Source organism: Vulpes vulpes, chromosome 8 (assembly GCF_048418805.1).
Source record: "Vulpes vulpes isolate BD-2025 chromosome 8, VulVul3, whole genome shotgun sequence".
In the NCBI taxonomy this organism is placed as follows: domain Eukaryota; kingdom Metazoa; phylum Chordata; class Mammalia; order Carnivora; family Canidae; genus Vulpes; species Vulpes vulpes.
Genome location: NC_132787.1, coordinates 26,688,034 through 26,714,951, shown reverse-complemented (window position 1 = coordinate 26,714,951; position 26,918 = coordinate 26,688,034). Strand labels below are relative to the sequence as shown.

The following is a 26,918-nucleotide window of genomic DNA, read 5'->3' as shown; positions in this document are numbered from 1 at the left end:
TAATGGAGGATCACTAAAGCACCGGATAAGCCTTTAGAATCTTACATAGTTTCATGTAATACCTGTGCAATGAATAAAAATGCCCAGAGCATTTGGGCATTCAGAAAACTACTTGAGCCAGGTTGACATAATGCTATTTGGCAAATTCACTTCAGTGTTCTACTCTGTTGCAGAAGTTTTAATCCTGTGATATTTTAGGCAGGTGTTCTGGAATCATCCATGTATAGAATTATCAGTTTGTACTCTGACCCTCTCCACCCTTCTCATACATTATTACTCAAACCAAAAAGTTTTTAATAAAGTACTTTTGGTCTTATGATTTTTTTAAGGCTTTCAATTTAAATGTATTAAACAGAAGAAAAATAAGAAAAAAAATGTTTTTCATGTATATAGAATTATAATAGCCCTTCCTAAGTTTCCCCATCATTCAGACATTTTTCTCCCCCATTTTTGTCAATATGGCAAAATACATATAAACATATAATTTGTCTTAACCATTTTTAAGTGTAAAAACTAGTGGTACCAAGTAGCTTCATTTCTACACACACTTTAAAAAAGCTGTATTGGAAAAATTTTCTATGACCTTAATACTTTGATAATTTACTCAGCAGTTGGTTTAAACTAGAGAAGAGTGTCAAGAGGTTTGAATCTATAAGTTCCCAAACATTGAATTGGTATTTATTTCCTTTCATAATGAAAACTTGTAAACTTTTTGGAGAGGTTTCTTCAATCCCTTTTTGAAACTACTAGCCAAGTCCTTCAGGAGCAGTCATCCTGCTTTTACTAACTCTTTCTAGAAGAGCAAAGGTGGAGTTGAACCTTTTTCAACCATACCATTTAATATTTAGGTGCCTACAATAAATGTGCCAGATACCATGTTAAGAGCTTTAGTACACAAAATCTTTATTATAGCAACAGTCCCCTGATATAGGTGGCATCAGTCGTATTTTGCAGATGAGGCAACTGAACCTCTGAGATTTGATGAGGATTGGCCTGGGCATGGTGGAACTAGATTACAATCCAAAACTTTTGTCTCCACGTCCACTGCTGGTTCTGCCCATCACAGCTGCCATCCCACATACTTGCAGCATCTCTCACACAAATCCACACCAGCCGACTCCCAAAATGCCACACAAAGGAGAATGTTCCAGATAAAACCTTTTATCTTTTCTTCCATTTTTAACTCTTTGGGGATCCCTGGGTGGCGCAGCGGTTTGGCGCCTGCCTTTGGCCCAGGGCGCGATCCTGGAGACCCGGGATCGAATCCCACATCAGGCTCCTGGTGCATGGAGCCTGCTTCTCCCTCTGCCTGTGTCTCTGCCTCTCTCTCTCTCTCTGTATGACTATCATAAATAAATAAAAAAAATTTAAAAAAAATAGTTTAACTCTTTGGCATTTGTCACTTAAAAAAAGCTCTGAAGTTGGAGGTGATTACATCTTAATTAATTATATTAATTATAATAATAATATAATATAATACTATGTAAGTATTATATTAATTAATTATATTTTAGGCATAATTCCTTTCTGGGTCATACTGTTGGCTCTAGTAGATTTTTTTCCTTGTTCTATTGTGTGCCTGCTGAAGGGAAATCTGTAGTAAACAGATGTAGGGGTAGCCTAGAGGGATCAGGTATCTATATCTATATCCATATCTATAGGTCTATACTGATATCGGTCTAGATACAGATATATAGAGTTATATAGAGAGTGAGAGTACATAGGGATATAGAGGCATAGTGTGGATACAAGGGCACAGGTGTCCACACTTAGGTTGCAGTTCCTTGGATTTTAAAAAGACTAACCTCCTAGCACTATAAGGATTCTTTAGGATCTTAAATTAGTTGAAGAAAGATTGGAGTTTTCAGTAGTTCTATACGCATATATAAAAATACACAGACACACAGCTTTGCTATCAAGGACCTTTAGCATATGGATCATTTAGTATAACTTACTCTTCTAGTTAGCTAAGGGTTGGCTGTTTTTAAAAATAGCTTTTCTCTTATTTTTTCTTTTCTTTTCACTGTTTTGGACAAAAGTCTAAAAAATGTTGCATATTCCTTGTGTGGGTTTGTTGGGGTTTTTTTTGGAAGATTTTATTCATTTATTTGAGAGATAGAATGAATGGGGGAAGGGCAAAGGGAGAGGGAGAAGCAGACTCTCCGCTGAGGAGGGATCCTGATGCAGGGCTTGATTCTAGGACCCTCGGATCATGACCTGAGCCAAAGGCAGACACTTAACTGAGACACTCAGGCACCCCTCCTTGTGTTTTTTTAAGCTAACATTTTTCAGAGATTGTAGTATGACTGTCACTGAGTTAAACACACCTTTTGCTCTGATTTAATCCTCACTCCCAACCCATGAGATAGATTCTATCACCATCATTTTCCAAAAGAATCCAAGGCCTAAAGAAGTCAAGAAACTTGGTCAAGTTCTTATAACTAGTAGGGAGGAATGAAGCCAGAATTGAAACACAGGTCCTCTGACTGCCTTACTCAAACTTGTTCAATCCACCTTACTGAACTGTCTTTCTGAATAATTTTTTTTTCTGATGATTCTGCCTTCTAAAACTAAATACTGAATTGACCTGCATCATGGTTGAGTGGAACCATCTGGGCCCAAGATTACAGTGCTACACTAACATAATACATATAACATATGCATTGTAGTATTCTAGTCTAATTTTATTCAGTGGGATAAAATTAAAAGGGTCACCGTTTAGAGGTGCCTGGGTGGCCCAGTCAGGTAAGCAACCAAATCTTTGTTTCAGCTTAGGTCATGATCTCAGGGTTGTGAGATTGAGCCCCAAGTCGAGCCCCACATCGGGCACTGAACTTGGTGTGGAGTCTGCTTCAAACTCTCTTTTTTTCTGGTCCTCCCCCAACACACACGTGCACAAGCTTGATCTCTCTCTTTCTCTAAAATAGAATAAATAAATCTTTAACAAAACAAAACACAAAGGGTCACCATTTATATCTATATTTAGTGGTCCAAGACTACATTTGTGGGTTCATGACACTTTTTTTTCCTTTTTTATGTTCTCTTTCACTGAGTAGATAGCCTTTTGTGGTCAAAAGCATGGGGTTTAGAGAGTTAGATGTATTCATTTACAGCTCTGACACACATTAGCAGTATGATATTTTCTTTATCTGTACAATGGGTATAGTATTGCCTACTCTGAAGAGGATGAAAGGAGACAAAGCTGCTAAGTGTCTAACAAGGTGACTGGCTGCAGTAAGCTCTTAACCAATGGCTTACTATTATTATAGCATATCACTGCTGTCAGGTGGCTAACCATAATTTCTTGCTGCTATCAGTGTTCCTGTTATATCTGGCTCTTTCACTAATTTGTAGAGTCTAATCTGTTTGGGCTTTGAAAACAGTTCCTGTATTGGTAACATAGCAAAATGGACTTGTGCAAGATATTGGCACTGAGATGTGGGTGCAAAGTCAAGCCAGGAACAAAACAGGGGTGGAAATGCTGAGAAAACATGGACAACATTCCAAAGCACAGTCCATGTATTTGAATCAGAATCAGAGACGTGACTGGGGCCAGATATTGGGGTAGCACAAGAGATACCAGTGGGAGAGCCAAAATCCATGGCTCAGTCTGGGGTCACAAGCTGACAGGAGCCAAGCAGAAGATAAAGCACAGGGGCTTGGGGAAGACAGGCCTGACTCGTAGTCCTTGTAGCCAGCAGTTGTTTTTGTCAGTGCTCCTTTCAAAGGTCTGGAGCTTTTCCACAAGGACACTTGGAGCTTTTTTATAGGTGCAGCTCTCCAAGAGGAACGTCTCTTAATCAGAATATAAACTTTTTAGTCTTGAGATTTTACTCGAGACTCATAGACACTGAGTAAAGATGTAGGGAATATGTCTTTAAATAATGAACAGGAACTTCAATGTGCACATTTTGTTTGACTGACTTAGATCTCTTACTTACCAGTAGGTTTTGACTAAGTAACAGATCAATGAATTTTCTTGACTGCATTGATGCAGGCATAGGGTTGCCAGGTAAGGTACAGGGTACCCAGATAAATTTTAAGTTCAGATAAACAATGACTAATTTTTTAGCATAAATTTGTTCCAAATATTGCATGGGACATACCTATGCTAATATTCATTATTTATGTCGAATTAACATTTAATTGAGTGTCTTTGTTTTTATTCAATCTGGAAACCATGTGCACAACTGACTACAGTACCATGAATAGTAGTTAATAATTATTGAGAACTTTCAGAAACAGCGATATATTTTGCTGTATACTATTTTGCCCCTTATAACAACTGATAATTGAGATACAACTACTGTTCTCCAAACTGCTGGTCACCAGAGGGGAGGTGGGTGCGGGATGGGTTAAACAGGTGAAGGGGATTTGGGAGAGCACTTGCTGTGATGAGCACCAGGTGTTGTACAGAAGTGTTGAATCACTATATTGCACACCTGAAACTATTATAACACTGTATGTTAACTGGAATTTATTTATTGATTTATTGATTATTAAGATTTTACTTATTTATTCATGAGAGACACAGAGAGAAAGAGGTAGAGACATGGGGAGAGGGAGAAGCAGGCTCCTCACAGGAAGCTCGATGTGGGACTCCATCCGAGACCCCAGGATCACGCCCTGAGCCAAAGGCAGATGCTCAACCTCTGAGCCACCCAGGCGTCCCTGGAATTTAAATAAAAACTTAAAGAAAAAACTATTGTTCTCATATTACCAGTCTTAAAACTAAGACTTGAAAGGTTCATTTCTAACAGTCTGCAAATGGCAGAGCTCGATACTACACTTGATCTTAGCCAAAAGGCTGAGAAGCAATGGCAGAGCTAGAATTCAAACATCGATCTGACTTCAGAGCCTTAACTAACACACATATCTTTTTATCAGTTTAAATCCACACACATGGGTGGCCTAGCGGTTGAGTGTCTGCTTTCCGCTCAGCGCGTGATCCTGGAGTCCCAGGATCGAGTCCCACATCGGGCTCCCTGCATGGAGCCTGCTTCTCCCTCTGCCTTTGTCTCTGCCTCTCTCTTTGAGTCTCTTATGAATAGATAGATAAAATCTTAAACAAACAAACAAACAAATAAATAAATCCACACACATAGGGCAGCCCAGGTGGCTCAGCAGTTTAGCGCCACCTTTAACCCAGGGCCTGGTCCTGGAGACCAGGGATCGAGTCCCACATCAGGCTCCCTGCATGGAGCTTGCTTCTCCCTCTGCCTGTGTCTCTGCCTCTCTGCCCCTGCCCCTCATGAATAAATAAATAAAATCTTAAAAAAAAAATCCACACACATAATCTGAGTCAGTGGCTGACAAGGCAAATACAAGTCTTTCTGTGATATTTAGATATTTGGATGCTGGCTACAGTCATTATTAGTTATCCCTACGATATATTCATAAGATGCAGCCATTTCATCTCTCTGTTTTCTTGGATCAGAAGGAAGAACTCATTTCTGACTGTCATGTTCAGACAGCTGGTGCTTTCTCAGCTGGTGCTAGCTTTCATTTTATTTTATTTTATTATTTTATTTTATTTTATTATTTACCATTTTATTTAAATTTTATTTATTTATTCATGAGAGACACAGAGAGAGAGGCAGAGACACAGACAGAGGGAGAAGCAGGCTCCATGCAGGGAGCCTGATGTGGGTCTCGGTCCTGGGACTCCAGGATCACGCCCTGGGCTGAAGGCAGGCTCCCAGCCTCTGAGCCACTCAGGCGTCCCTGGTGCTAGCTTTCTTGTGCAGTTGGGAGACTGCATTCAGGTGGGTCAAAGGAAGTGTTCTGACCACTCTGTGCTGAGGGGCCTATAATACCTATTATGAGCAATTTCACTTTCTTATTCATTTTTGTTACTACCCTGGCCTTGGAAACTCTGTTGGGCAAATATAAATTTAATGTGGGTGGATTGGCTACTTTCCAGGAGCTAATTGTTGGGAATTCTCCCTTGCCATTAAATATTAAGTATTATGAGTAGGTGAAGCTAATAAAACCACTTAAGAAAATGGATGGCATGTTATCATACCCAGTGATGGAGGTCTAAAGCTATGTTGGTGCCCTAGACTTCCATGTGTTGTGGGATTTGGGGATTTTTGCCTATTTACTACAACTAATCTTATTTAAATAGTTACTTAATCACTGGAAACTGAACTGCTACAATCTTCATTGATTTTTGGAGCATGTATTATCAAGGCCAGAATTAAAAACTATAATTCACATCCCCTTGCCAGTTCTTCTATTGTTATTGACTTCTATTGGCAAAACAGTCCGGCGGCATTTGCTATTAACATGACTCAAGCAATTATATAAAAGGCTTTCAAATAATGTCCAGCAAATATATTGTTTGTTGCATTTAACATTAAGGATTTATGGCAATTCAGGACCTCATTATCATTAAATAAGATATCATTATCCCAAGAGATACCATAGGGAAATGTTAGTTTTGAAATACTTCTATAAAAGTGATGTTAGCTAATTCCTCTAAAAACAAAAGCAGTGGAAAAAGTTACTTTACTAAAAAAGTTCTGTGCTTTTTGTCCATATGATATATTTATACTTATTCAGGTCTATTCATACTAAAGTCAATCAGTATTCCAGTTATTTTATTGCGATTTGCCTATCTTGAATAGACCACAAGAGAAAAATCAGAATTTTCTTTTTTGAGCTCTAGTTTCGTATTTAAAAATATATGCAACTGAAACATTATTTTCCACTACCACTAAGATAAATCTCCTATAGAAACATTCAAAGGATTCATTGGATTTTTCACTTTTTTATCTGGTTGTTTGGGTTTCGTGACTGTACAGGCACAGCTTGAATTCATAGTGATAAATTTTGTCAAGATGCAACTATCCCTCCTAAGACAGCAAAGTGTTTGAAGGGAAATGAGTGTTCTGGTCCCTTAGAAGCAAAAATTGGACTGGATCTGAAACAACAATTGTGTAATTTTCAAAATTAGCCATCAAAGTATAGAATCTGGGGTTTCATGATAATGGAAAAATAATTTCTCAAATTCTTGAGAATCCTGAAACTCATAGGCATGATTATCAGGAGGCTGGGACACATAGGCCTACTATGGTCACCTCAAACATTACAGAAGAGTTTTCAAGCTTTTCAGATGTCATCATTCGCATTCTTTTTCAGGCACATTCTCAGACTCTCAAGACAATGGTGTTTGTACACGAAGCACATGACATGAAGTTTCATCAGGTTAACTTGACACAATCCACTACAAAGCAACACTTTTTTTTTTTTTTAATGATCTGTGTTTAAAGAGTCTAAAGAAAAAAACCTAATAACTGGTGACAACATTAGAAAATTGAGGAGAACAAAGTTAGTTACAAGTCAGTGATAGAGTCAGAGTAATATTTGTGTGTTCTGAGAGCTTACAGGCTTTTCTACTTTCCCTGCCTTCTATTTTAAACAATTTAATTGTCAATTGTAAATTGAGGGGATGTATCACTTGCATACCTTAGTTTTTTTCAATGCATTATTTCTTATTTACTTTTTTTTCAAGTTTTTATTTAAATTCCAGTTAATTGACATACAGTGTGATATTAGTTTCAGTGAATGCAAGATTTTTTAATGAAGAGGCATTAACCCACACAGTGTGTTTAATTTCACACTTGAGTTAATGCCCAAGAACTGTATATGAAGAGGGTGAATACTTACACATATCTAATCCAAAATATTTTTATTGTCTTTCTATTTTCATGTAGTTAATGTCAATTTTCTTTAAGACAGACATTAGAAGATCTTCTTAAAAAGGTTCTTATTATGGAAAACTTCAGACATATACAAAAGGAGAGAATTATATATAATGAACCCAGTATACTCTGGTCAGCCTGACCGCTTGTCAATATGTGACTGATCAATTCTTCTGTCAGCTACTCATCTTCTCTCCACCTCTGCTGGGTTGGATCCCTGATATTACATTGTTTCTTCTGTAAATATTTCATTTCTCTAATGATTCTATTATCACACTATAAAAATAGTAATTTGCTAGGATTGCCAAACATCTAATTCACATTTCTTCCTCCCATCCCACCCCCCAGTTTGTCTATTTGAAAAAGGACCAAATAAAGCCCATATATTGTGGTGTGCTAACATTTCTTTTTAGTTTCCTTATGTTTTCTGGCATAAAGATGGTCATAGATATATTTTCTTACATAGTGACCTTTACCTTACTCTTAAACAGTTAAAGGGAAATATGGTTTTTAATTGATATTCTATCGTAGTAATACCAAGTGAAACAGTAAGTAGAATGGTCAATTTTATGATATCTGAGCCTAAGGATCATTTGCTTAAAAAATTCTGGTTTACTTATTTATTTCCCTTTCTGTTCAAATCTTTTCTTATTCTGTACACATAGGAATAAATGATAAATATAAATTTACATGTTGATATATTTAATGTCTTGATAGATATCTTTTAAAAAATAACCTTCAGGTTAAAATACTCAACTAAAACCATGATCTGCTGTTGTTGATACTTTATAGGCCATACTAATTATACATTTTCTACTTTTATCAAGATCTTTAATTTGGTTCATGGTTTATCTTGATTATGAATTAAGATTCTTTCTCTGAACCATGGAGATAGAAAATAAAGCTGTCAGAAGATATTTATGTACATCAGTTAGACATAATTTATTTAGTTAATTGTAACTGGGGCTACGGTTGTTAGAAATCAGTTAAAACTAAATAACCCACTAATTATTTTATTTACTTTTATAAAAAAATTCATTGTTTATACTTGGTTTTGTTTTAGATATGCATTTGATTTTAAAAAGACTTTTGAGTGAATAGTTTCTACTCACAAAGAAGGAGTTGGAATTCTTTTTCCTCCTTGAAATACTTAATTCACTTATCCAGGGTATGAATTATGCATGGGATTTAAAAGGTAAGAGATTTATACGATCTCAAGGGAAACTGGAGTGTTGAAGATGGGATTTAAGAGTACCCTCTATTAATGATGCCTTCTTATTTGCTAATGAGCATGAAGAGTGAGAATTGGAAGTAGATAATATTACTCTTATTATTGCTTAATGGGCACCTAATTTATTTAGACAAATAGAGATTTTGTTTGTTACAGAATGCGTTAAATAATGCAAGCTATTTTTCTCTGTTCTGATTAAACATATTCTCTTAAATTACCCTGATTCTTCAAAAAATAGACATTTTTGCCTTTGTAAAGGAAATAGGATGCAACATTATATCTTCAGCTGAATTTTCTAATATGCTCAGCAATTGAAGTTGCTTTCATAAATAGATTTTCTGTTAAAATTCTGAATAGCAAATAATATACAGAGAAAATAGTGATTCATGCCATCATTATGCCTTCTTCATATAATAGGTCTCTAAACAAAATTCCCATGAGCAATGATGGGTCTTTAGGAACTCAGCTAATACTTAAAAGACACAAGATATGTTCTAGGCATATTTATAAGCACTTTATATTCATTAACCTAATCCTTATAACAATCCTAACAAGAAATTACTATAATTATAATCTCCATTTTTACAGATGACAAAACTGAGGGATAGAAAGTTTTAATGATTTCTAGGCAGTCACAAAACTAGTTCTCACCAAGGCAGTCTGGCTCCAGAGACTTCCTTTTATGTTTGACACCACATGATATAACAAACAGAAAGTCTATTAGCGGTTAAATAAAATAGCCTGGGATTGGGAAGAGGATTGACTACAAGGTAGAATGAAGGAGTCAGTTGTTTGGTATAGTGTTTGGTATAGTGGAAATATACAGTACCTTAGTTGTGTCCATAGCAAGCAACACGAGTGTAAATGTCAAAACTCATCAAACTGTACATGTAAAATGGATATATCTTATATATATATATGTGTATATATATATATATAATGGATATATCATATATATATGTAAATTATACCTCAATAAAGTTAATTTGTAAAAAAAAAGTGTCAAAACTAACTTTATGGCTCATTGTATAGTAAATTTTGGCAATTTTTGAATGCAGTGTTTTCTTTCTTTTTTTTTTTTTTGTGGTACAGATGTATCCAAATTTTTGAGGTTTTAATGAGATAGACATTTCATAAAATTTAACTTAATATTCCTTAACATATCTGTGAGGTAGTTAGGTAAACAATACTACCCATTTTAATACATAGTAAACAAAAGCATGGGTAAATGACATACTCATACTTTAAAAGCAATAAGAATAGAATGAAACATAGAGGCTTCGGTCCTTCTTTCTAGCCTAATCAAAGGAAAAAATTTTAAACTTTAAAATTTTTCTTTAAAAAAAATACATCATTTAAGATTTGGTCTTTCTTTCTTATACTTTCTTGATTAACAGATTAATACGTCTCCCAAAGTTGACATTCTTTTCTTCCGTAATATGGTAAACTGGGTACAAAGCTTAATTCAAGCTAGGCCTCTGCTTCTACCTGAATTAGTAGAAAATTAAGCCATTATCTTGTGAGAACTAAAATTATATTTGACATTTTTATCTTAGGCTGAAAAAACAAAAGCAAGCAAGCAAACAATAACAACAAAAAACTTGAAATAGGCTTCTCAAATGATGTAAATTCATCCCTTACAGGGAAGTAGAAGGTAGACACTACCATAAGGAAAAGATGCTTAGTTAATGGAAGTTAAACTTAAAAGTACAGTTAAAATAATGAGGCTTAACTTCTGAAAATAGGTTTTATTCACCTCCCTAAAATAACCAATAATCACACTATGAGTTAGGTTTCTTTACTATTGTTTCCTTACTGGGTTTTTAACTACATCAGCTAAAATACAAAAATCCATTAATAATCTAAATTATCACTTGTGGTCTTTCTGGAAATTCTTAACCATATATTTATCTCAAAAAGTTCTGCTTTTGTTTTTTAAGTGATGAATTATATTAGTCTATGTCACTGCATTTCTATAACAAAATAATGAAAGGTACAGCTAGTGTAAGCAAACGTAAATCCAATTGAACTACCAGCTTAAAAAAATACTTTGGTTCTTCAGGAAAAAAATTAGCAAAACAAAAAAACTGTTTAACAAGTCTGTTCACTTTCATAACTGTAATCTAAAATCTTTGTTACATGATACAGATTACTACAGAACTAAACCATGTAGTGATGAATGAACATACATGAAAGAACTTGTGCAATCAATAGATCTGGAGAAAAACTAGAGTGAAAATGCTAAGTAGAACAAATTGGTCTAAAATTATCAATTCCTTTCCTCTAAAAAAATACTGAGTCTACCAAGAAAATACAAAAACATAAGCTGTAAGTAAATAAGAGTTGTGTGTCGGCTATTACAGTGCAGGTTATACTCAAGGCCACATACATCCTGCTTCACTGCTGCTTGCACACTCCTGGGTTTTGATCCTTCTTTAAATCATAATCTGGATCATTTTCCTCATCTCCTTCTTCTTCTCCTTCCTCATCTGCTTCTTTACCCTCTTCATCATAATCATCATCATCATCTCCAGTGGCTTTTCCAGTAAAGTAAAATACTGATCATGTAAAAAGTGACCAATTTCAAAGTCTGCAACCAGGATAGCTTCAGCAGCAGCATCCAAATCTCCAATCTCAGGAAAGTCAGGAGGGGCAAAAAAATTAAAGAAAGCATCATTGGAAACTGTTTTGGTCACAGTACAAACTGTCCCATGTTCCTCATGTTTCTGTTTCTTAATGGTTTTCAAAGTGGCATTCTTTCCTTTTTTTCCAATCTATCTGGCACCCTATACAACCCATAATTTCTGGTCCATTAAAAGAAAAGGGACCAAAATCATCTGGTTCTGACCTCATCCTATATGTCTTTGTCAACACTTCATTTGTGAAATATTCATTGGGTTCAAAGTGAAATTCTAAGACAAAACTTATAGGCTGGGCAGCATCTGAGAACTTCACTTTAATATCTTTCAAGTTCTTCAGAATAGGTTCCTCATGTTCCTGTACCATATCACTGAGCAAGTCAACGTTCTTAAAAACAGTCAACCAAAATTCAGGAATTCCCTTGCGGGTCTTCTTTTTCTTCATCCTTTTTCTCATCTTCAAGCTTGGCTTTTTTCTTTTAGCTCCTCTGAAATTTTGTCCTCCTCATCTGGTTTCCATTCACATTCTTCTTCCATAGGTTCATAAATTGCATTAGTGATCTCAAATCACTTATCAGATAGAGAACAGCATATTTTCTTTCAAGATCATGAACTTCCTCATAGAATTTGGCTTCTATCTGTGCACATTTAACTTGAAGATTTTTGAGAGCATTCACTCGTCTTTTAACTACCCTAGGCAGGTTGTCCATATCTGCCATGTTGTAAGAACTCCAAATATCAGTGGCTAGCATGGCAAGCCAGTTTGGAGGGGGCGTGTGGCAGGCAGGGGGAGCTGGGCAGGCAGTGAATCAGGGTGGGGCAGGAACAGCAGGAGGCAGCACTGGCAGCAGATAGCTCTAAAAAAGGAGTGCAGTGTTTTCTATATAACCTAACTGATAGATAAAAAATACTGCCCTTTACACCGCCTGGGTGGCTCAGGCAGTTAAGCCACGGACTCCTGATTTTGGCTCAGGGCATGATCTTGGGGTGGTGAAATGGAGTCCTACATGGGGCTTATGCTAGGTGTGGAGCCTGCTTAAGATTCGCTCTCTCTCTCCCTCTGTGCCACAACCACCCCCACCCCTCCCCACCCCTCCCCACCCCCCCGCCAAATACTGCCCTTAAAAGTTACCAAATACACAACCCTTTGAAATGCAATAGAATAGTTAGCACAATCTCTATGGAATGTATCATAAAGTGGCTCTGTGACTAAAGATTAGCTTCAGGTCTTCTGTGTTCCATACTGATTTTCTTTGCTTGTTCTATCACAGCAAAGGAAACCCTACCAAACAGATCATGATTTTGTTTCTCCTTTTCATTCTGTCTCTTTTGTCCATATCTTTTCACCCTTTCTTATTAGATTTATTTATTTATTTATTTATTTAGTCACTGGAGTGATATCTTTAGTATTAAGAATAGTGCCCATTATTTAATCATGTTTTTGTCTTAAAATTTATATTAACATGACTACACCATCTTTTCTTAGTTGATATTTGTATAGCATATCTTTTACTGGCCTTTTGTTTTAGCCTTTCAGTGTCCTATATCTTATAAGGACATGCACTTGTATTTGGTTTTGCTTTTTCATTTTTCATATAATGGGAATATTTCATTTATTTTTATTTAATCACTGATATATTTGAGTTTACATTTACCATCTATTTTTTTAAATTCATTCCATCTAAGTTCTTTTTTCCTTCCTTTTATTTTCTTCTTTTTGATTGATAAATTTTTTTTTTATTTTTCCTTCTCTACCTCTTGTTAGTTTTACATTGCATTACTATGGTTTTACTGTTTATGTTGAGTTTACAATATGCATATGTTAATATAATCTAGTTAAAAATATAACTTTTACCATTCCCTAGTCATGCTAAGAATTTAAACATTTAAAATTTCATTTTACTTTTTCTATTTTTTTTAAAGATTTTATTTATTTATTTATTCATGAGAGAGAGAGAGGCAGAGACACAGGCAGGCAGAGGGAGAAGCAGGCTCCATTCAGGGAGCCCAACATGGGACTAGATCCCAGAACCCCAGGATAAGGCCCTGGGCTGAAGGCGGTGCTAAACCGCTGAGCCACTCAGGCTGCCCCCTTTTCTATTTTTTATATATTATTGTCATAATTTCAATCTACATACATGTTTGAACCTAACAGAAATGATTATTTTGCTCAGTCAGCATTAATTTATATTTACTATATTACTTACTCTTTCCATTGTTCTTTATTTCTCACTCTGAGGTCATTTTAACTCCTCTGGAGTCATTTTTCTTTTGCCAAAGAAATACCTTTAGTATTTTCTTGTATGGCAGGTCTCTGGCAATACTTTTTTTTTTTTTTTTTTTTGGAGTTTTATTTTTCTGAAAAAGTCTTTATTTTGCTTTCATTTTGGATTGATATTTTCCTCCACTGTCTATAACATTCTAGGTGGGCAGATATTTACTCTGGATACTTTAAAGGTGTCATATTGTTGCTTTCTGGCTTTCTTTATGTCTGTTAAAAATTTACTTGTTTGTTTTATTGTTTCTCTTTTTAAAAATGTGTCTCCCCCAGTGCTCTCCAATCCCCTAATCATTTCTTTTGGAAGTACCAAAAGTTCCCTTGATTTTTTGACTTCCAGCCATTTGACAATGATGTGTCTAGGCTTCATGTTCCTCATATTCATACTAGGAGTGTGCAAAAGGCTTCATGAATCTGTGGCTTCATCAACCATTTTCTCTGCAAATACTGCTTTTTCTTGATTCCCTTTCTCTTATCTTCCAGAACTCCAGTAACATGTCTGGCATGTAAATTATTTTTCTTATATACATTTCTGGATTTTTAATCTTTTTACCCTTCTGTGCCTCAGTACAAAATTTTTTTATTGTTCTGTATTTCAGTTCACCAAATTGCTACTGTTCTCTGTCTAATCTGCCATATGTCCCTTTATCAAGTTTATAATTTTAATTGTTCTGTTTGCATCTAGAAATTTCATTTGATTTAACTCTGGTGAAATTTTTCATATTTTAACTCTTCATCTTTCTCTCTATTTTCTTGAATTTATTAGTCATGATATTTTAATGTCCTTATTCAATAATTCCACTATCTGGGTAACCTGTGGATCTCTTTTTACTGACTATTTTTTCTCTTGGTGTTAGGTTATGTAATCCTGTTTTTCAGTATACCTGTTTTTTTTTTTTTAATTTAATGTCTGACATTGCATATGGAAAACTGAAGAGACTTCTTCATATTGCCTTTCTCAAAGACCAGAAGGAGTGGAGGTTGATCCCTTTAATCGAATCAGAAATTAAATTCCAGACTGGATTGCACCTTTTCTAAGACTTCTTTCTAGATTTCTCTCACTTCTGTTCCAGGTATAGTTCCCAAGGAATTTCTGTTTAGAGCCCAGGATGCTCACCTATGCCTCTCTCTTCTTGTGTGACCAAAACTTGAATGCCTGTCTTCTAGTACAACTGTTGGACAGCCAAATCCTCTCTTTGCTCTTCAAAGACATCCTTCTTGGCTTCTTAGGCTCTTTTTGCCCACATAGCTGCAGAAGTCAATGTCATGAGATTCTCCCTCATGGGTGTTGTTTTCTCTTCCTTCTTTCTGGAATCCTAGCTCTTCATGTCTCTAATTTATGCCTCTCCAGCATCAATGGGATGGTCAGAAGTTCTGCTGGGTTTTCTACTCTTAAGCAAGGACATCTTCTTGGCCTTTTTCTTGGACCCCCAGCCTCCTGCTTCATGCTCAGAACTGGCAAATAAAAAAAAAAAAAAAAAAAAAAAAAAAGAACTGGCCAATGCACCAAACAAAACAAACACATGTCCACTTGCCTCTGGAGCTATTTCCCTCCTCTGAGCACCTTGTACTTTCATACCCTGCTTGCCAGACTTATTCTTTTGTTCAGTTTTTCTAATGTCTTCAAAAGAGGCTTTATCTCTTTCAAGATGCTCCATAACACCCCATTAGGAATCTTCATATTTCAGGTAAAACAACATTAAAACCACAAACAGCAATTCAGCACTTCCAAGAAGCAAGATGTGGGAGCAATAATAGTAGGAGATTTATAACTCACTTCACGTGAGAGGGAAAATGAAAAAAAAAAAAAAGAGAGAGGATATGAGGAATCTAAATAACAGAATTAAATAGAACTAACAGATTTACATTGAATTCTATTTAATAGTTACAGAAAATGTTTCTTTTCAAGTCTCCGTAGGTTGTTTCCCAAAATTGTCTACATGAGTGCAAGGAGAATCTCAATAAATCTTAAACAGTAGTAACATTATAAGCAATATTCTTGGACTATCTTATAATAAGTAGAAATTTATAACGAAAATCAAAGTAAAATTACTTTGATTAAATTCAAAGTTCTAAATTCCTTTTTTTTTTTAACTCTATGAAGAAATCTAGGCCAAAATTTCATAGCTGGAAAATAAAAATAAAAAGACTTCAGATCCAAAAACATATGGTATATGAAAAGCTGTAGCTAGAAAAAAAAAATATGATAGCCCTGAATCTTTGATTTGCTCTGAAAGGATAAATTAAATGAAAAATATTAGCTATTCAGGTGAATATTTTTTAAAAATAGCAAAACTTAATTTAAAAGAAGGAAGAAATAAGAAAGGTCACATAAATTAATGAAATAAAAGAAAAACATTAGAAATAATAAATACATTTTATAACTGGTTTTTTTTTTTGAGAAACTATGACAATAAAGTAAAAACCTATTAGCCTAACTCTCAAAGAAAACTGGAGAAAGAACAAAAACATAAAATTAGGAATGCCTGAGGGGCTCAGCAGTTGAGCGTCTGTCTTTGGCTCAGGGCGTGATCCCAGAGTGCCGGGATCGAGTTCCACATCGGGCTCCCTACGTGAAGCCTGCTTCTCCCTCTTCCTATGTCTCTGCCTTTTTCTGTGTGTCTCTCATGAATAAATAAATAAAATCTTTATTAAAAAAAAGCAACACCCCCCCACAAAATTAGAAATGAAGAGGCTATAATAATAAATAACAAGAATGGCAAATACTTTGCTGAAGATACTATATTCTCGTACTTCTCTGTTTCTCTTACTCACTGTTTTGCAATGCATCAGTTTACCTGTTCAACCGTGTAAATACATCCTAGAGGGATCCCTGGGTGGCTCAGCGGTTTAGCGCCTGCCTTCGGCCCAGGGCCTGGTCCTGGAGACCCGGGATCGAGTCCCACATTGGGCTCCCTGCATGGAGCCTGCTTCTCCCTCTGCCTGTGTCTCTGCCTCTTCTCTCACTGTGTCTCTCATGAATAAATAAATAAAATCTTTAAAAAAAAATTATATCCTAGATCTTCTGATCACTTCTCCCCACTTTCTTGGTGCTTCTTTTCAGCTTTCACCATCTCACCTCTACCACTTCCCTAGGCAGCCGACCTTGAATGCTCTGCTTCTTGATCCTTTCTTCACAGCCAGAAGAATTTTTTTTTAAGATTTTATTTTATCAGAGAGAGGCAGAGACATAGGCAGAGGGAGAAGCAAGCTCCATACAGGAAGCCTGGTGCAGGACTCAATCCCAGGACCCCAGCATCATGACCTGAGCCAAAGGCAGACACTTAACCACTGAGCCACCCAGATACTACTTAAAATAATGGTTAAATCATGCCATTTTCACTCACAGATCTCAACTTTGGCTTTTCCTGTCTCACAGATTAAAATGCAAAACCCATAAGATGCTACATGATCCTTTTGGCTACATTCTCTCCTACTCATACCTTTAGCCAATTGGTCTTTTGAGCATATTTCTCATTCAATTCCTTTCTGCTTGCTTTTCCTTTTTCTGTCCTGACTCTGAGTATTGAAGTAACTCATTCCCTTCTTTTTCATTCAGGCCAGAGTTACTGACTCCCCAACTTAAAATAGTAACTAATTTCTACCTCTGTAATTCTCTATTCTCTTACCTAATTTGTTTTTTCTTTAATATTTATAATCACCTAACATAATATATATTTAAGTATTATCCTGTTCTTCTTACTAACATGTAAATTCCAGAAGAGAAAGAAATTTGTTAGTTTTGATCACTGCTTTTTGCCTAGTATTTAGATTAATGCTTGGCACATATTAGTGCTTAATAACTATTTATTGAATAAATCAATGAAAGATCTAATTAATAACAGGAAAGCATCCAGAAAATCCACTGAAAAGCTTTGGCAAACAGAATTTGGCGAGGTAGTTGGTTCAAAGTTAATATAGTAATCAGAAAAAAGACAAAAATAGCTAAATTTGTTTTTTAACTATCTAACTATTAATATGTAGGACTCTACTAATGGACATAAGGACTTGAAAGAGTGGAGAAATATACCTTACTCTAGGATAAACAAAGTTAATATAGTAATCAGAAAAAAGACAAAAATAGCTAAATTTGTTTTTTAACTATCTAACTATTAATATGTAGGACTCTACTAATGGACATAAGGACTTGAAAGAGTGGAGAAATATACCTTACTCTAGGATAAACAGAATCAACGTTGTGAAGAAGTCCACTTTCCTTATTATTGTGGGTAATTAAACTGCCAGTAGGTGTATTTTGGAGTAAATGAACAAAGTCTTTAATTTTTTTTTACTGACAAATAGCCGGTTGAGAATAACAAGAAATATTCTGGAAAGAAAAAGAGTAGTGAGCTAGAACAAGTTTTATCAGATATTAAATTTGAAGTTAAGCTATCATAATCTAAAGGATAAGAGACTGGTAAAGAAATGGAGAATTGTGATTAGCTTCAAGAAACAAGATATAGATCTAGATTCATAGATATTTAATAGTTGATGATGATATAGAAACAAGATATAGATCTAGATTCATAGATATTTAATAGTTGATGATGATAGCATTTAGATCAGTGAGGAAACTCAATAAAGGGGAAAATAATTTCTAACAACTTACAGTTTAAAAAGGTACTTAGTGACTTACCTCATTTCTGTACCAAAAAAAATTTCAGATAGATCTGAGATTTAGATGAAATTCAGAAATCATCCAAAGAAAGCATAGGAAGTTTTTTTATGAGCATAGAAGTCTTCTCTGTGTATGGTGAAATAATCAGGGAAGGAAAGGATGGATGATGCATGACTAGTTATAAATTTTAAACTTTTGTGTTGCAAGAATCACCATAAACAAAGTCAAAGAAAAATGAAAAAATTAGAAAAATTATTTTCAACATGTATGGCAAACAAAAGCTAGTTTTTCTTACTTTCACACAGAACTGAAAAAAAAACCATATATAAAATGGGTAAAGTGCCTCTGTAGCTATTTCATTAAAAAAAAAAGCACTAACTTCCAGCAAACACATGAAAAGATTCTTTTCATTCCTGATTTTAAAATGTTAATTAAGAAGATAGTGTGATGTACATTTAAAAATTACATAAAATTACCCAGAGGTGCCTGGGTGGCACATTTGGTTAAGCATCTGCCTTAGGCTTAGGTCATGATCCCAGGGTCCTGGGAGTGAGCCCCAAGTCTGGCTCCCCTCTGCTTCTCCCTCTCCTCTTCTTGTGCTCTCTCTCTAATAAGTAAATAAATAAAATCTTTAAAAAAAATACATAAAATGACCCACCTTTTTAGAGGTAGTTTAGAAAAATCACTCAAACTTAAAGGCACATATTATTTGACCCAGAAACTTCCCTTCTAAGAATTTATCTTTCAGAAATATTCCCATAATTTTGAAAAGATATGTGTACCAAGACTTCATTTACAAGGCGGTATACAACAGCTAACAAAAAAAGAAGCAATTTAGTATCTACCAATAAAAGCCTGTTTAAGGGAAGCCTGGGTGGATCAGTAGATTATGTGGCTGACTCTTGGTTTCAGGTCAGGTCATGATCTCAGAATAGAGATATTGAGCCCTTTGTCAGGCTCTGTGCTCAGCAAGGAGTTGGCTTGCAATTCTCTGTCTCTCCCCCCCTTTCTTTGCTCTCTCTCTCTCTCTCACACACACACTCTCTCTCCAGTTGGAATATCATACAGGCAATAAAAGGCATGGGAAACACATGGCGGTAGCTTTGTTTTCAGCCAGCTATGAGTGAACATCTCCTGGGACAACTGGCACAAACAAGTCTAAGGACAAAAGGAAGTCTTACCATAAGAAGCAGAGGTTGGAATAAGAATACCCCACACCCGCAGTCTGAGTTTGGGGAGGGAACAAGAGCTACTATGCCTAGAGGCTGCATGTGGGGAACTTCTTCTGGAGTTCCAAGGGTTGTGTGTGCAAAACAAGGCGCGTTGTTGTTGTCTACAAAGCATCCATCAATGAACTGCTTCACCAAGGCCTTGTGAATATCTATGTCATGCTCATTGACAGCATACCACCCCAACAGTGGAAGAGTCCCACTATGCACTGCCCCTGGGCCAAGCTGAGTGCTGAAGAGGGAAAAGATTTTAAACAAAAATGATTGAAGAAATGAAGAAGAAATATGATGAAAGGGCAAAGAATGCCCAAATCAGCATCTTCTGGAGGAGAAGTTCCAGCCCAGTGCATCACAAGAAGACCAGGCCAGCATGGCAGGGCAGATGACCATGTGCTAGAAGGCAAGGAGCTGGAGTTCTAGCTGAGGAAAATCAAAGCCAGGAAGAGTAAACAAATCCTCCTCCCTCCTATCTTCACTCAGATAATAAAGGTGTTTATTGTTGTATTTTTTTTTTTAATGACAGAACAAGCAAACCTACGCTTATTCATACATAGATAATTTCTAGAAACAAACAAGAAATCGTTAACAATGTTTGCTTCTGGAGATGGAACTGATATTCAACAGTGGAAGAATATGTTCTTCTTACTCTGTATTCCTCTATATCATTTGAAATTTTTTATGAATGTACTTATTTTGATTAATTTTTTCAAATGATCTTAAAATTATATGGCAATGCTAAGATTTAAATTTGCTCTAATATTAATTGATCATTTGTTTCCTTCATCATTATTCTTTCACTAGGAAGAAACTTATATATGTGAAAGAAGTTGGATTTAAAAATTAAAAAGTCAGATGATGTGAATAGAGAGATATATTTAAAATTACGGATTAAAGACTTAAATATAAGACCTAAAACCATGAAACTCCTAGAAAACAGGAAAAGCTCCTCGACATAAGTCTTGGCAATTATTTTTTTGGATATAACACCTATAGCATAAGTAACAAAATAAAAAATAAACAAGTGAAATTCTGTCAAAATAAAAAGTTTCTGTGCTGCCCCTCCCCCCAAAAAAATCATCATCAAAGTGCATAGACAATGGGATGCCAAAAATATTTGCAAACTGTATATCTGATAAGGGGTTAATATCCAAAACATATAAAGAACTTCTACAACCCAATAGAAAAATCAAATCATTCAGTTTAAAAATGGGCAAAAGACCTGCATAGACATTTCTCCAAAGAAGACATAAGAAAGGCAAACAGGTACCAGGAAAGATGCTCAACATCTCTGGTTATTAAGGAAATGCAAATCAAAACCACAAGATATTACCTTATGCCTGTTGGTCACTATGAAAAAGACAAGTAAATGCTGGCAAGGATGTGGAGAAAAGGAAACATTTTTGCATCGTTGATGCGATTGTAAACTGGTGCAGCTACTATGAAAAACAGAATGGAGGATCCTCAAAAAATTAGAAATAAGGCTATCATATGATCTGGTAATTCTACTTATGGGCATATGTCCAAAGGAAATGAAAACAGTAACTTGAGGGATCCCTGGGTGGCGCAGCGGTTTGGCGCCTGCCTTTGGCCCAGGGCGCGATCCTAGAGACCTGGGATCGAGTCCCACGTAGGGCTCCCGGTGCATGGAGCCTGCTTCTCCCTCTGCCTGTGTCTCTGCCTCTCTCTCTCCCTCTCTCTCCCTCTCTCTCTCTCTCTCTCTCTCTCTTTCTCTCTGTGACTATCATAAATAAATAAATAAAAATTAAAAAAAAAAAAGAAAACAGTAACTTGAAAATATATCTGTACTCCCCTGTTTATAGCAGTGTTATTTGCGGTAGCCAAGAAATGGAAACAACCTAAGTGTCCATTCACAGATGAATGGATAAAGAAGTTGTGGTGTTTCTGTGTGTGTCTGTGCATGTGTGTGTACAAAATTCAGCCATAAAAAATGAAAAATTCTGCCATTTGAGGCAACATGAATGGACATGGAGGGCATTATGCTAAAATGAAATAGGTCAGAAAGAGAAAGACAAATATCATATGATCTTATTTACATGTGTGATCTAAAAGCAAGCAAACAAAAAACAAAAAAACAACTCCTAGAAAAAGAGATCAGATTTGTGTTTACCAGAGGCAGGGGGTAAGAGGAGGGGAATTGGAGGAAGGTGGTCAAAAGGTATAAACTTCCAGTTAAGAGAAGTAAGTGCTCAGGTTGAAATGTATAGCATGATGACTATGGTTAACAGGTTTATGACATATGTATGTGAAAGCTACAAAGAGTAAATTCTGAGTTCTCATCACAAGGAAAAAAAATTTTTTTTGCTTTCTCTTTGTATTGTATTTGCATGAGATGATAAATGCTAACTAAATAACTGTAGTAATCATTTCATAATATATGTAAATCAAACCAGTATGGTGTGTAGCTTAAACTTATGCAGTGAGGTATGTCAATTATATCTCAAAACTGGAAAAAATTAAACTTAAAAAAATTGTGAGGGAAGAGAATGAGATCTGCTGCTCTTGTTCAAGTTTCCACACATTGCCAGATAGTTTTTTAAACATTGGGTGTTTCCTAGGGCTCGTACACTATTGTTATGCATAAAAGCACCTTCCAAGAGCTGAACATTAGCAACTAAGGGCTTTCATGGACTAAAGGTCCAGTAAAGATCACTCTTGTTTTTACTGGAGTCAATAGCTATGAGAGAAGGTTTTACTTTATTCATTTGTTCATTTATTCAACCAATATATATTGAGTGCTTGCTTGTGCAATGTATTGGACCAGCCATTTGGTATGTAGTGCTAAATAATAATAATCATACTTACTTTTACTGAGCCATTAACCATAGCGTGCTACTAAGTACTTTACATATATTATCTCATTTATCTTACAATAATCCTGGGATGTGGATATTATATATATATAAATTTTGCTATTATATTTTTTTAACAGAAGAGGAAATCAGGGCTTAGAGAGATTGAGTACGTCACTCAAGATTACATAGCTAATAAGCAGTAACCTTGGGGTTTGAACTTAGGGAATCTGATTCCAGAATATTTCTAAACATGTCCTGTCTTTAAAAGCACTGGTAATCTCTGCAGGAGTAGGGAACCTTGCCATTCTATCATTCCTGCATGACAGACAAAAATAGTTACCAATATTACCAGCAAGAGGGAACAAGACATATTTTTCTTGTACTCATTAAATTAGTCAACAGAATTTTTTTTAATTAAGTATTTACCATATCCTTGGTACTGCTCTAAGCCCTGAGGATACGACAGTGAAAAAGATTGGTAAGATCTCTGCCCACAAGGCATTTGCATTCTAGTAGATAAGAAAGTCTAAACAAATAAAAGGCAAAAAATAAATCAACCAGGATGCCTGGGTGGCTCAGTGGTTGAGCATCTGCCTTTGGCTCAGGGTGCGATCCCCAGGTCCAGGGATCAAGTCCTGCGTGGGGTTCCCTGTGGGAAGCCTGCTTCTCACTCTGCCTATGTCTCTGCTTCTCTCTGTGTGTCTTTCATGAATACATAAATAAAATCTTTTAAAAAATTAAAAAGTAAATAAATAAACCAACAAATTGAGGTAAGAAAATTTGATTACAAGAGTAGAGTAAAATAGAGGTGAGCTGTTTGTGATTAAAAATCAGAGACTCTCTGAGTAGAAGACAGTGGCCAAGATACTAACATGCACTCAAACCCATTTCCTTTCCTTTCTGGGCATAGACTTAAACAATATTTCCCAGGCTCTTTTATAAATTCATGGAGTCACTGGTATATGGTCAAGATTGGCAAACTCCTCTTTGAGACCTGGTGATAAACCTCTGCTGTGATGCTCCATACATGCCTCCTTCATCTTCCTGCTGGGCAGAGCCAATCCAGCAAAGGAATCTAAGGACTTGGAAAGTGATGAAGCCACCCTATTGAAAAGGGCCCCTGAATCCTCATTAGGAAGTCTGGCTGTGGAAACCAGCTGATCAGGCTGTGTTATGATGGAGGAGTAAAGCTTTTTTTAATAAGCCACTGAGATTTGGGGGTTGTTCTGGCAATAAGCACAGCAAACTGAATCTTTTTTTTTTTTAAGATTTATTTATTTATTTATGATAGACGGGGGGGGGGGGGGGGGGGGGCAGAGACACAGGAGGAGGGAGAAGCAAACTCCATGCCGGGAGCCTGATGTGGGACTCGATCCTGGGACTCCAGGATCGTGCCCTGGGCCAAAGGCAGGCACTAAACCGCTGAGCCACCCAGGGATCCCCCAGCAAGCTAAATCTTGAGGTATGAGAAGGTTGTAGTGTGGGAAAGAATACTGCAGAGGAGGGAAACTACATGCGTAAAGTGTCTGAGTAAGAGAAGCAAGTATGTACAACTATCTGAAAGATGCCAGTGTGCCTACAACTTCAGTGAACGGGGTTATTGAACTGGGGGAGGGAGTCTTGTAGCCCAACCAGGCAGGGCTTTGTAGACCATGATATGAGGGACAATTTGATTCTCAATGCAATGAAAAGCCATCAGTGTGTTTCAACCAAGGGAGCATCCTGAGTCACCTAATAAAAATAATAGCCTGGGGGTACCTGGATGGCTTAGTCTGTTTAGCCTCCAATTCTTGGTTTCAGCAGTTGTGATATGAGGGTCCTAGGATCTAGTTCTAAGTCAGGCTCCCTGCTAAACAGGGAGTCTGCTTGCCCTCCCTCCTCCTTCCTCTCCTTGCAGGTGCTTATGTGGTCTTTGTCTGTCTCTCAAATAAAATAAAATAAAATAAAATAAAATAAAATAAAATAAAATAAAATAGTTTGGGAGTGCCTGGTTGGTTCAGTGGTCGAACGTCTGCCTTTGGCTCAGATCATGATCCTGAGGTCCTGGGATCGAGTCTGCTTTGGGCTCCTGCAGGGAGCCTTCTCCCTCTGCCTATGTCTCTGCCTCCCTCTCTGTGTCTCTTATGAATAAATAAATATTATCTTAAAAAATGGTTTGAGTTGTTAGTGTAGAGTTAATTTGAAAGGGCAAGACTACGTATAGGAATAGGACAAGCTACATCATTTGTGAGACCCAGTGCAAAATGAAAATGGGAGGTGTTTGATCAAAAATTATTTGAAATGTCAACACTCCCAAGGGCAGAGCATTAAACAAAACACGGGTCATCACAGCAGGAATGAAGGGGATTGGGTATTCTCTCCAGATGACATGAAACTAGAAGAAACAGGGGTTCCCTGGTGAAGGGACAGTGTGGAAATGGCAGTGGGAGAGCAACCACCACTTGAAAGGGCTGCAGGGAAGGCTGAGCCTAGGATGAGACCCAGATTTTAATTAAAGCAAGGGGATGCAAAGGCTTTCTTGGAAAGGATTCAGGATATAGGTCTGTTTACTGATCAAAGCATGGGACCTTCAGAGGGCACAGTGTGTTGGTAATGATGCCTGACCAAGGTATCTAATGCAGGATGATACTCAGTCCATTGAATTCCTTCGTCCTGAATTTCTTCCTTGACAGTTTATTAGGGATGAGTATGGTGATGAGAACAGCAAAGAACGTGCCCTCTCAGACTACTCTCAGTTCTGTTCCTAATTAAATCCCAAGAAAGTGACTTATAATACTAATGCAGAGGAAACACTGTATTTAGGGGGTCTGATTAGTCCCCGAATCCTAGATAAGGAGCTTACCTAAGGCAACATGGGACCTCCCATGGGGTCTTAGGCTCTCATCTTATCTTCCTTTCTCAGGGCTTTGGTGGTTGGTGTCTCCTCGACTTCTGAAGAGCATGAGGTTTATTCAAAATGCAGTTTCAAATTTATTCTTAAAATGATTCTAAGCAGCCTAATTTATTAATTTATAATCTCAAAGAAACAGAACAAACTGGATTGATATTTTTTTTTGAGCCAGAATACACCTTTGAACTAAAAACTATCTCACAGTGAGAAGGCAAAGCCATACCAACGCAAAGTTAAATATGCCGTTAAAATGCGGGTGGAGGGCTATTCTGCATAGATTTAAATATTGTAATTTGCTGGGTTTGTGAGTCAGGCAGATGCAGTTCATTTTGAAGCAGCTTTTGCGTCTTTTCACATGATTTGGCTATTCTTAGATTTCTGAGTCATTCTGTCCTCCATGCTAGTCATTTTTCAATTCCATATTCTCTATTCATGAGGGAGACAACATTAACCAGTACAAATTTGGCTATGTGGCTTACTTCTTTGAACAAACAGGCTATATATTCATTCCTATTCTTAGTGCAATACCTTGGGACAAGTTGAATGTAAATAAAATATTTGGGGAATGCACTCTCACACTGTAGAGTTTCTGGTAAGAGGTGCCAGGAAACCTTGGCATGCATATTATTGCATAATTGTTTTGATTCAATTTGATTGTCCTCTTAATGACTGAAATCCCAAAGCAGTAGGAATACTTAGGAAAGAACAGAAATGTGGATAACATGCAATGAGCCAAAAGATCTTGCCAATGTTTCATCCAACAGAAGCAGCATATCTTAGAGAGTAATGTAGGAGGTATATTGATATCTCCTAGAATAAATTTACTGGTAATGAAATTCCTTTGACAAATGGAAGATAGTAATAAATTCTTCATCCAAGGTGTCATTATGGGAGCTCAGAAGTGTAGGTATGAATAGGACTATAACGGGACTGGGGGTAAAATTTGAAATTCCATCTTCATTGGTTGGGGAATATAGCAGAGGAAGAGGGAGAGAATACTCTAGCTGAGAGAAGGATTCCTGGTGTTTTACCATATTTTTCATGCCCACCTAATGGAAGTGTCTGCTAAATTGCAGCTCCTTGAGAATAAAAGCTGTGTTTCCTCATCCTTGTGTTGCCATTGCCCCAAAGAAAACCTGGGACATAATGGACACCCAATAACTATTTGCTGAACTGTAAGAAACTTCTGCAGCAGGGTAAAGCAGGCCCACACTTACCCTGCCACTATATTGTTATAGGGGCACCACTATGTTTTTCGAACCATCTCCTTACCCTCTAGCCAGCTTTTAGCCCTTAGTCTCAGCAACCACTCTGAGAATTTCAGTGGAAGCAAAGAATTGACTCTGTCCCACTTTTCACCTCTCATTCTATTTTTTTGTTTCTTTTTCCATCAGGAAAGTTTAGGGAACCATGTATGCCTCAAGTGCAGAAGAATCCCAGTTCTAAATAGGTGACCTCCTAGGTCGAGAAGCATTAGGCTCTGATATGACTTGTCTGCTAAGGGCTATTAGTCT

At 36.5% G+C, this 26,918-nt stretch overlaps 1 long non-coding RNA gene and 3 pseudogenes across 3 annotated transcripts in view; 2 read left to right on the top strand and 2 right to left on the bottom strand.

Annotated features, from left to right (window-relative positions):
• The window catches only part of LOC112917240 (uncharacterized), a 442,839-nt gene that overhangs the window by 346,242 nt on the left and 69,679 nt on the right, over window positions 1-26,918 (top strand). The gene's annotated exons all lie outside the window — the stretch shown is intronic.
• Window positions 4,678-4,819, bottom strand: LOC112917614 (U2 spliceosomal RNA; annotated as a pseudogene).
• LOC112917238 (nucleosome assembly protein 1-like 1 pseudogene) lies at window positions 11,335-12,295 on the bottom strand (annotated as a pseudogene).
• LOC112917484 (small ribosomal subunit protein eS8-like) lies at window positions 16,571-26,854 on the top strand (annotated as a pseudogene).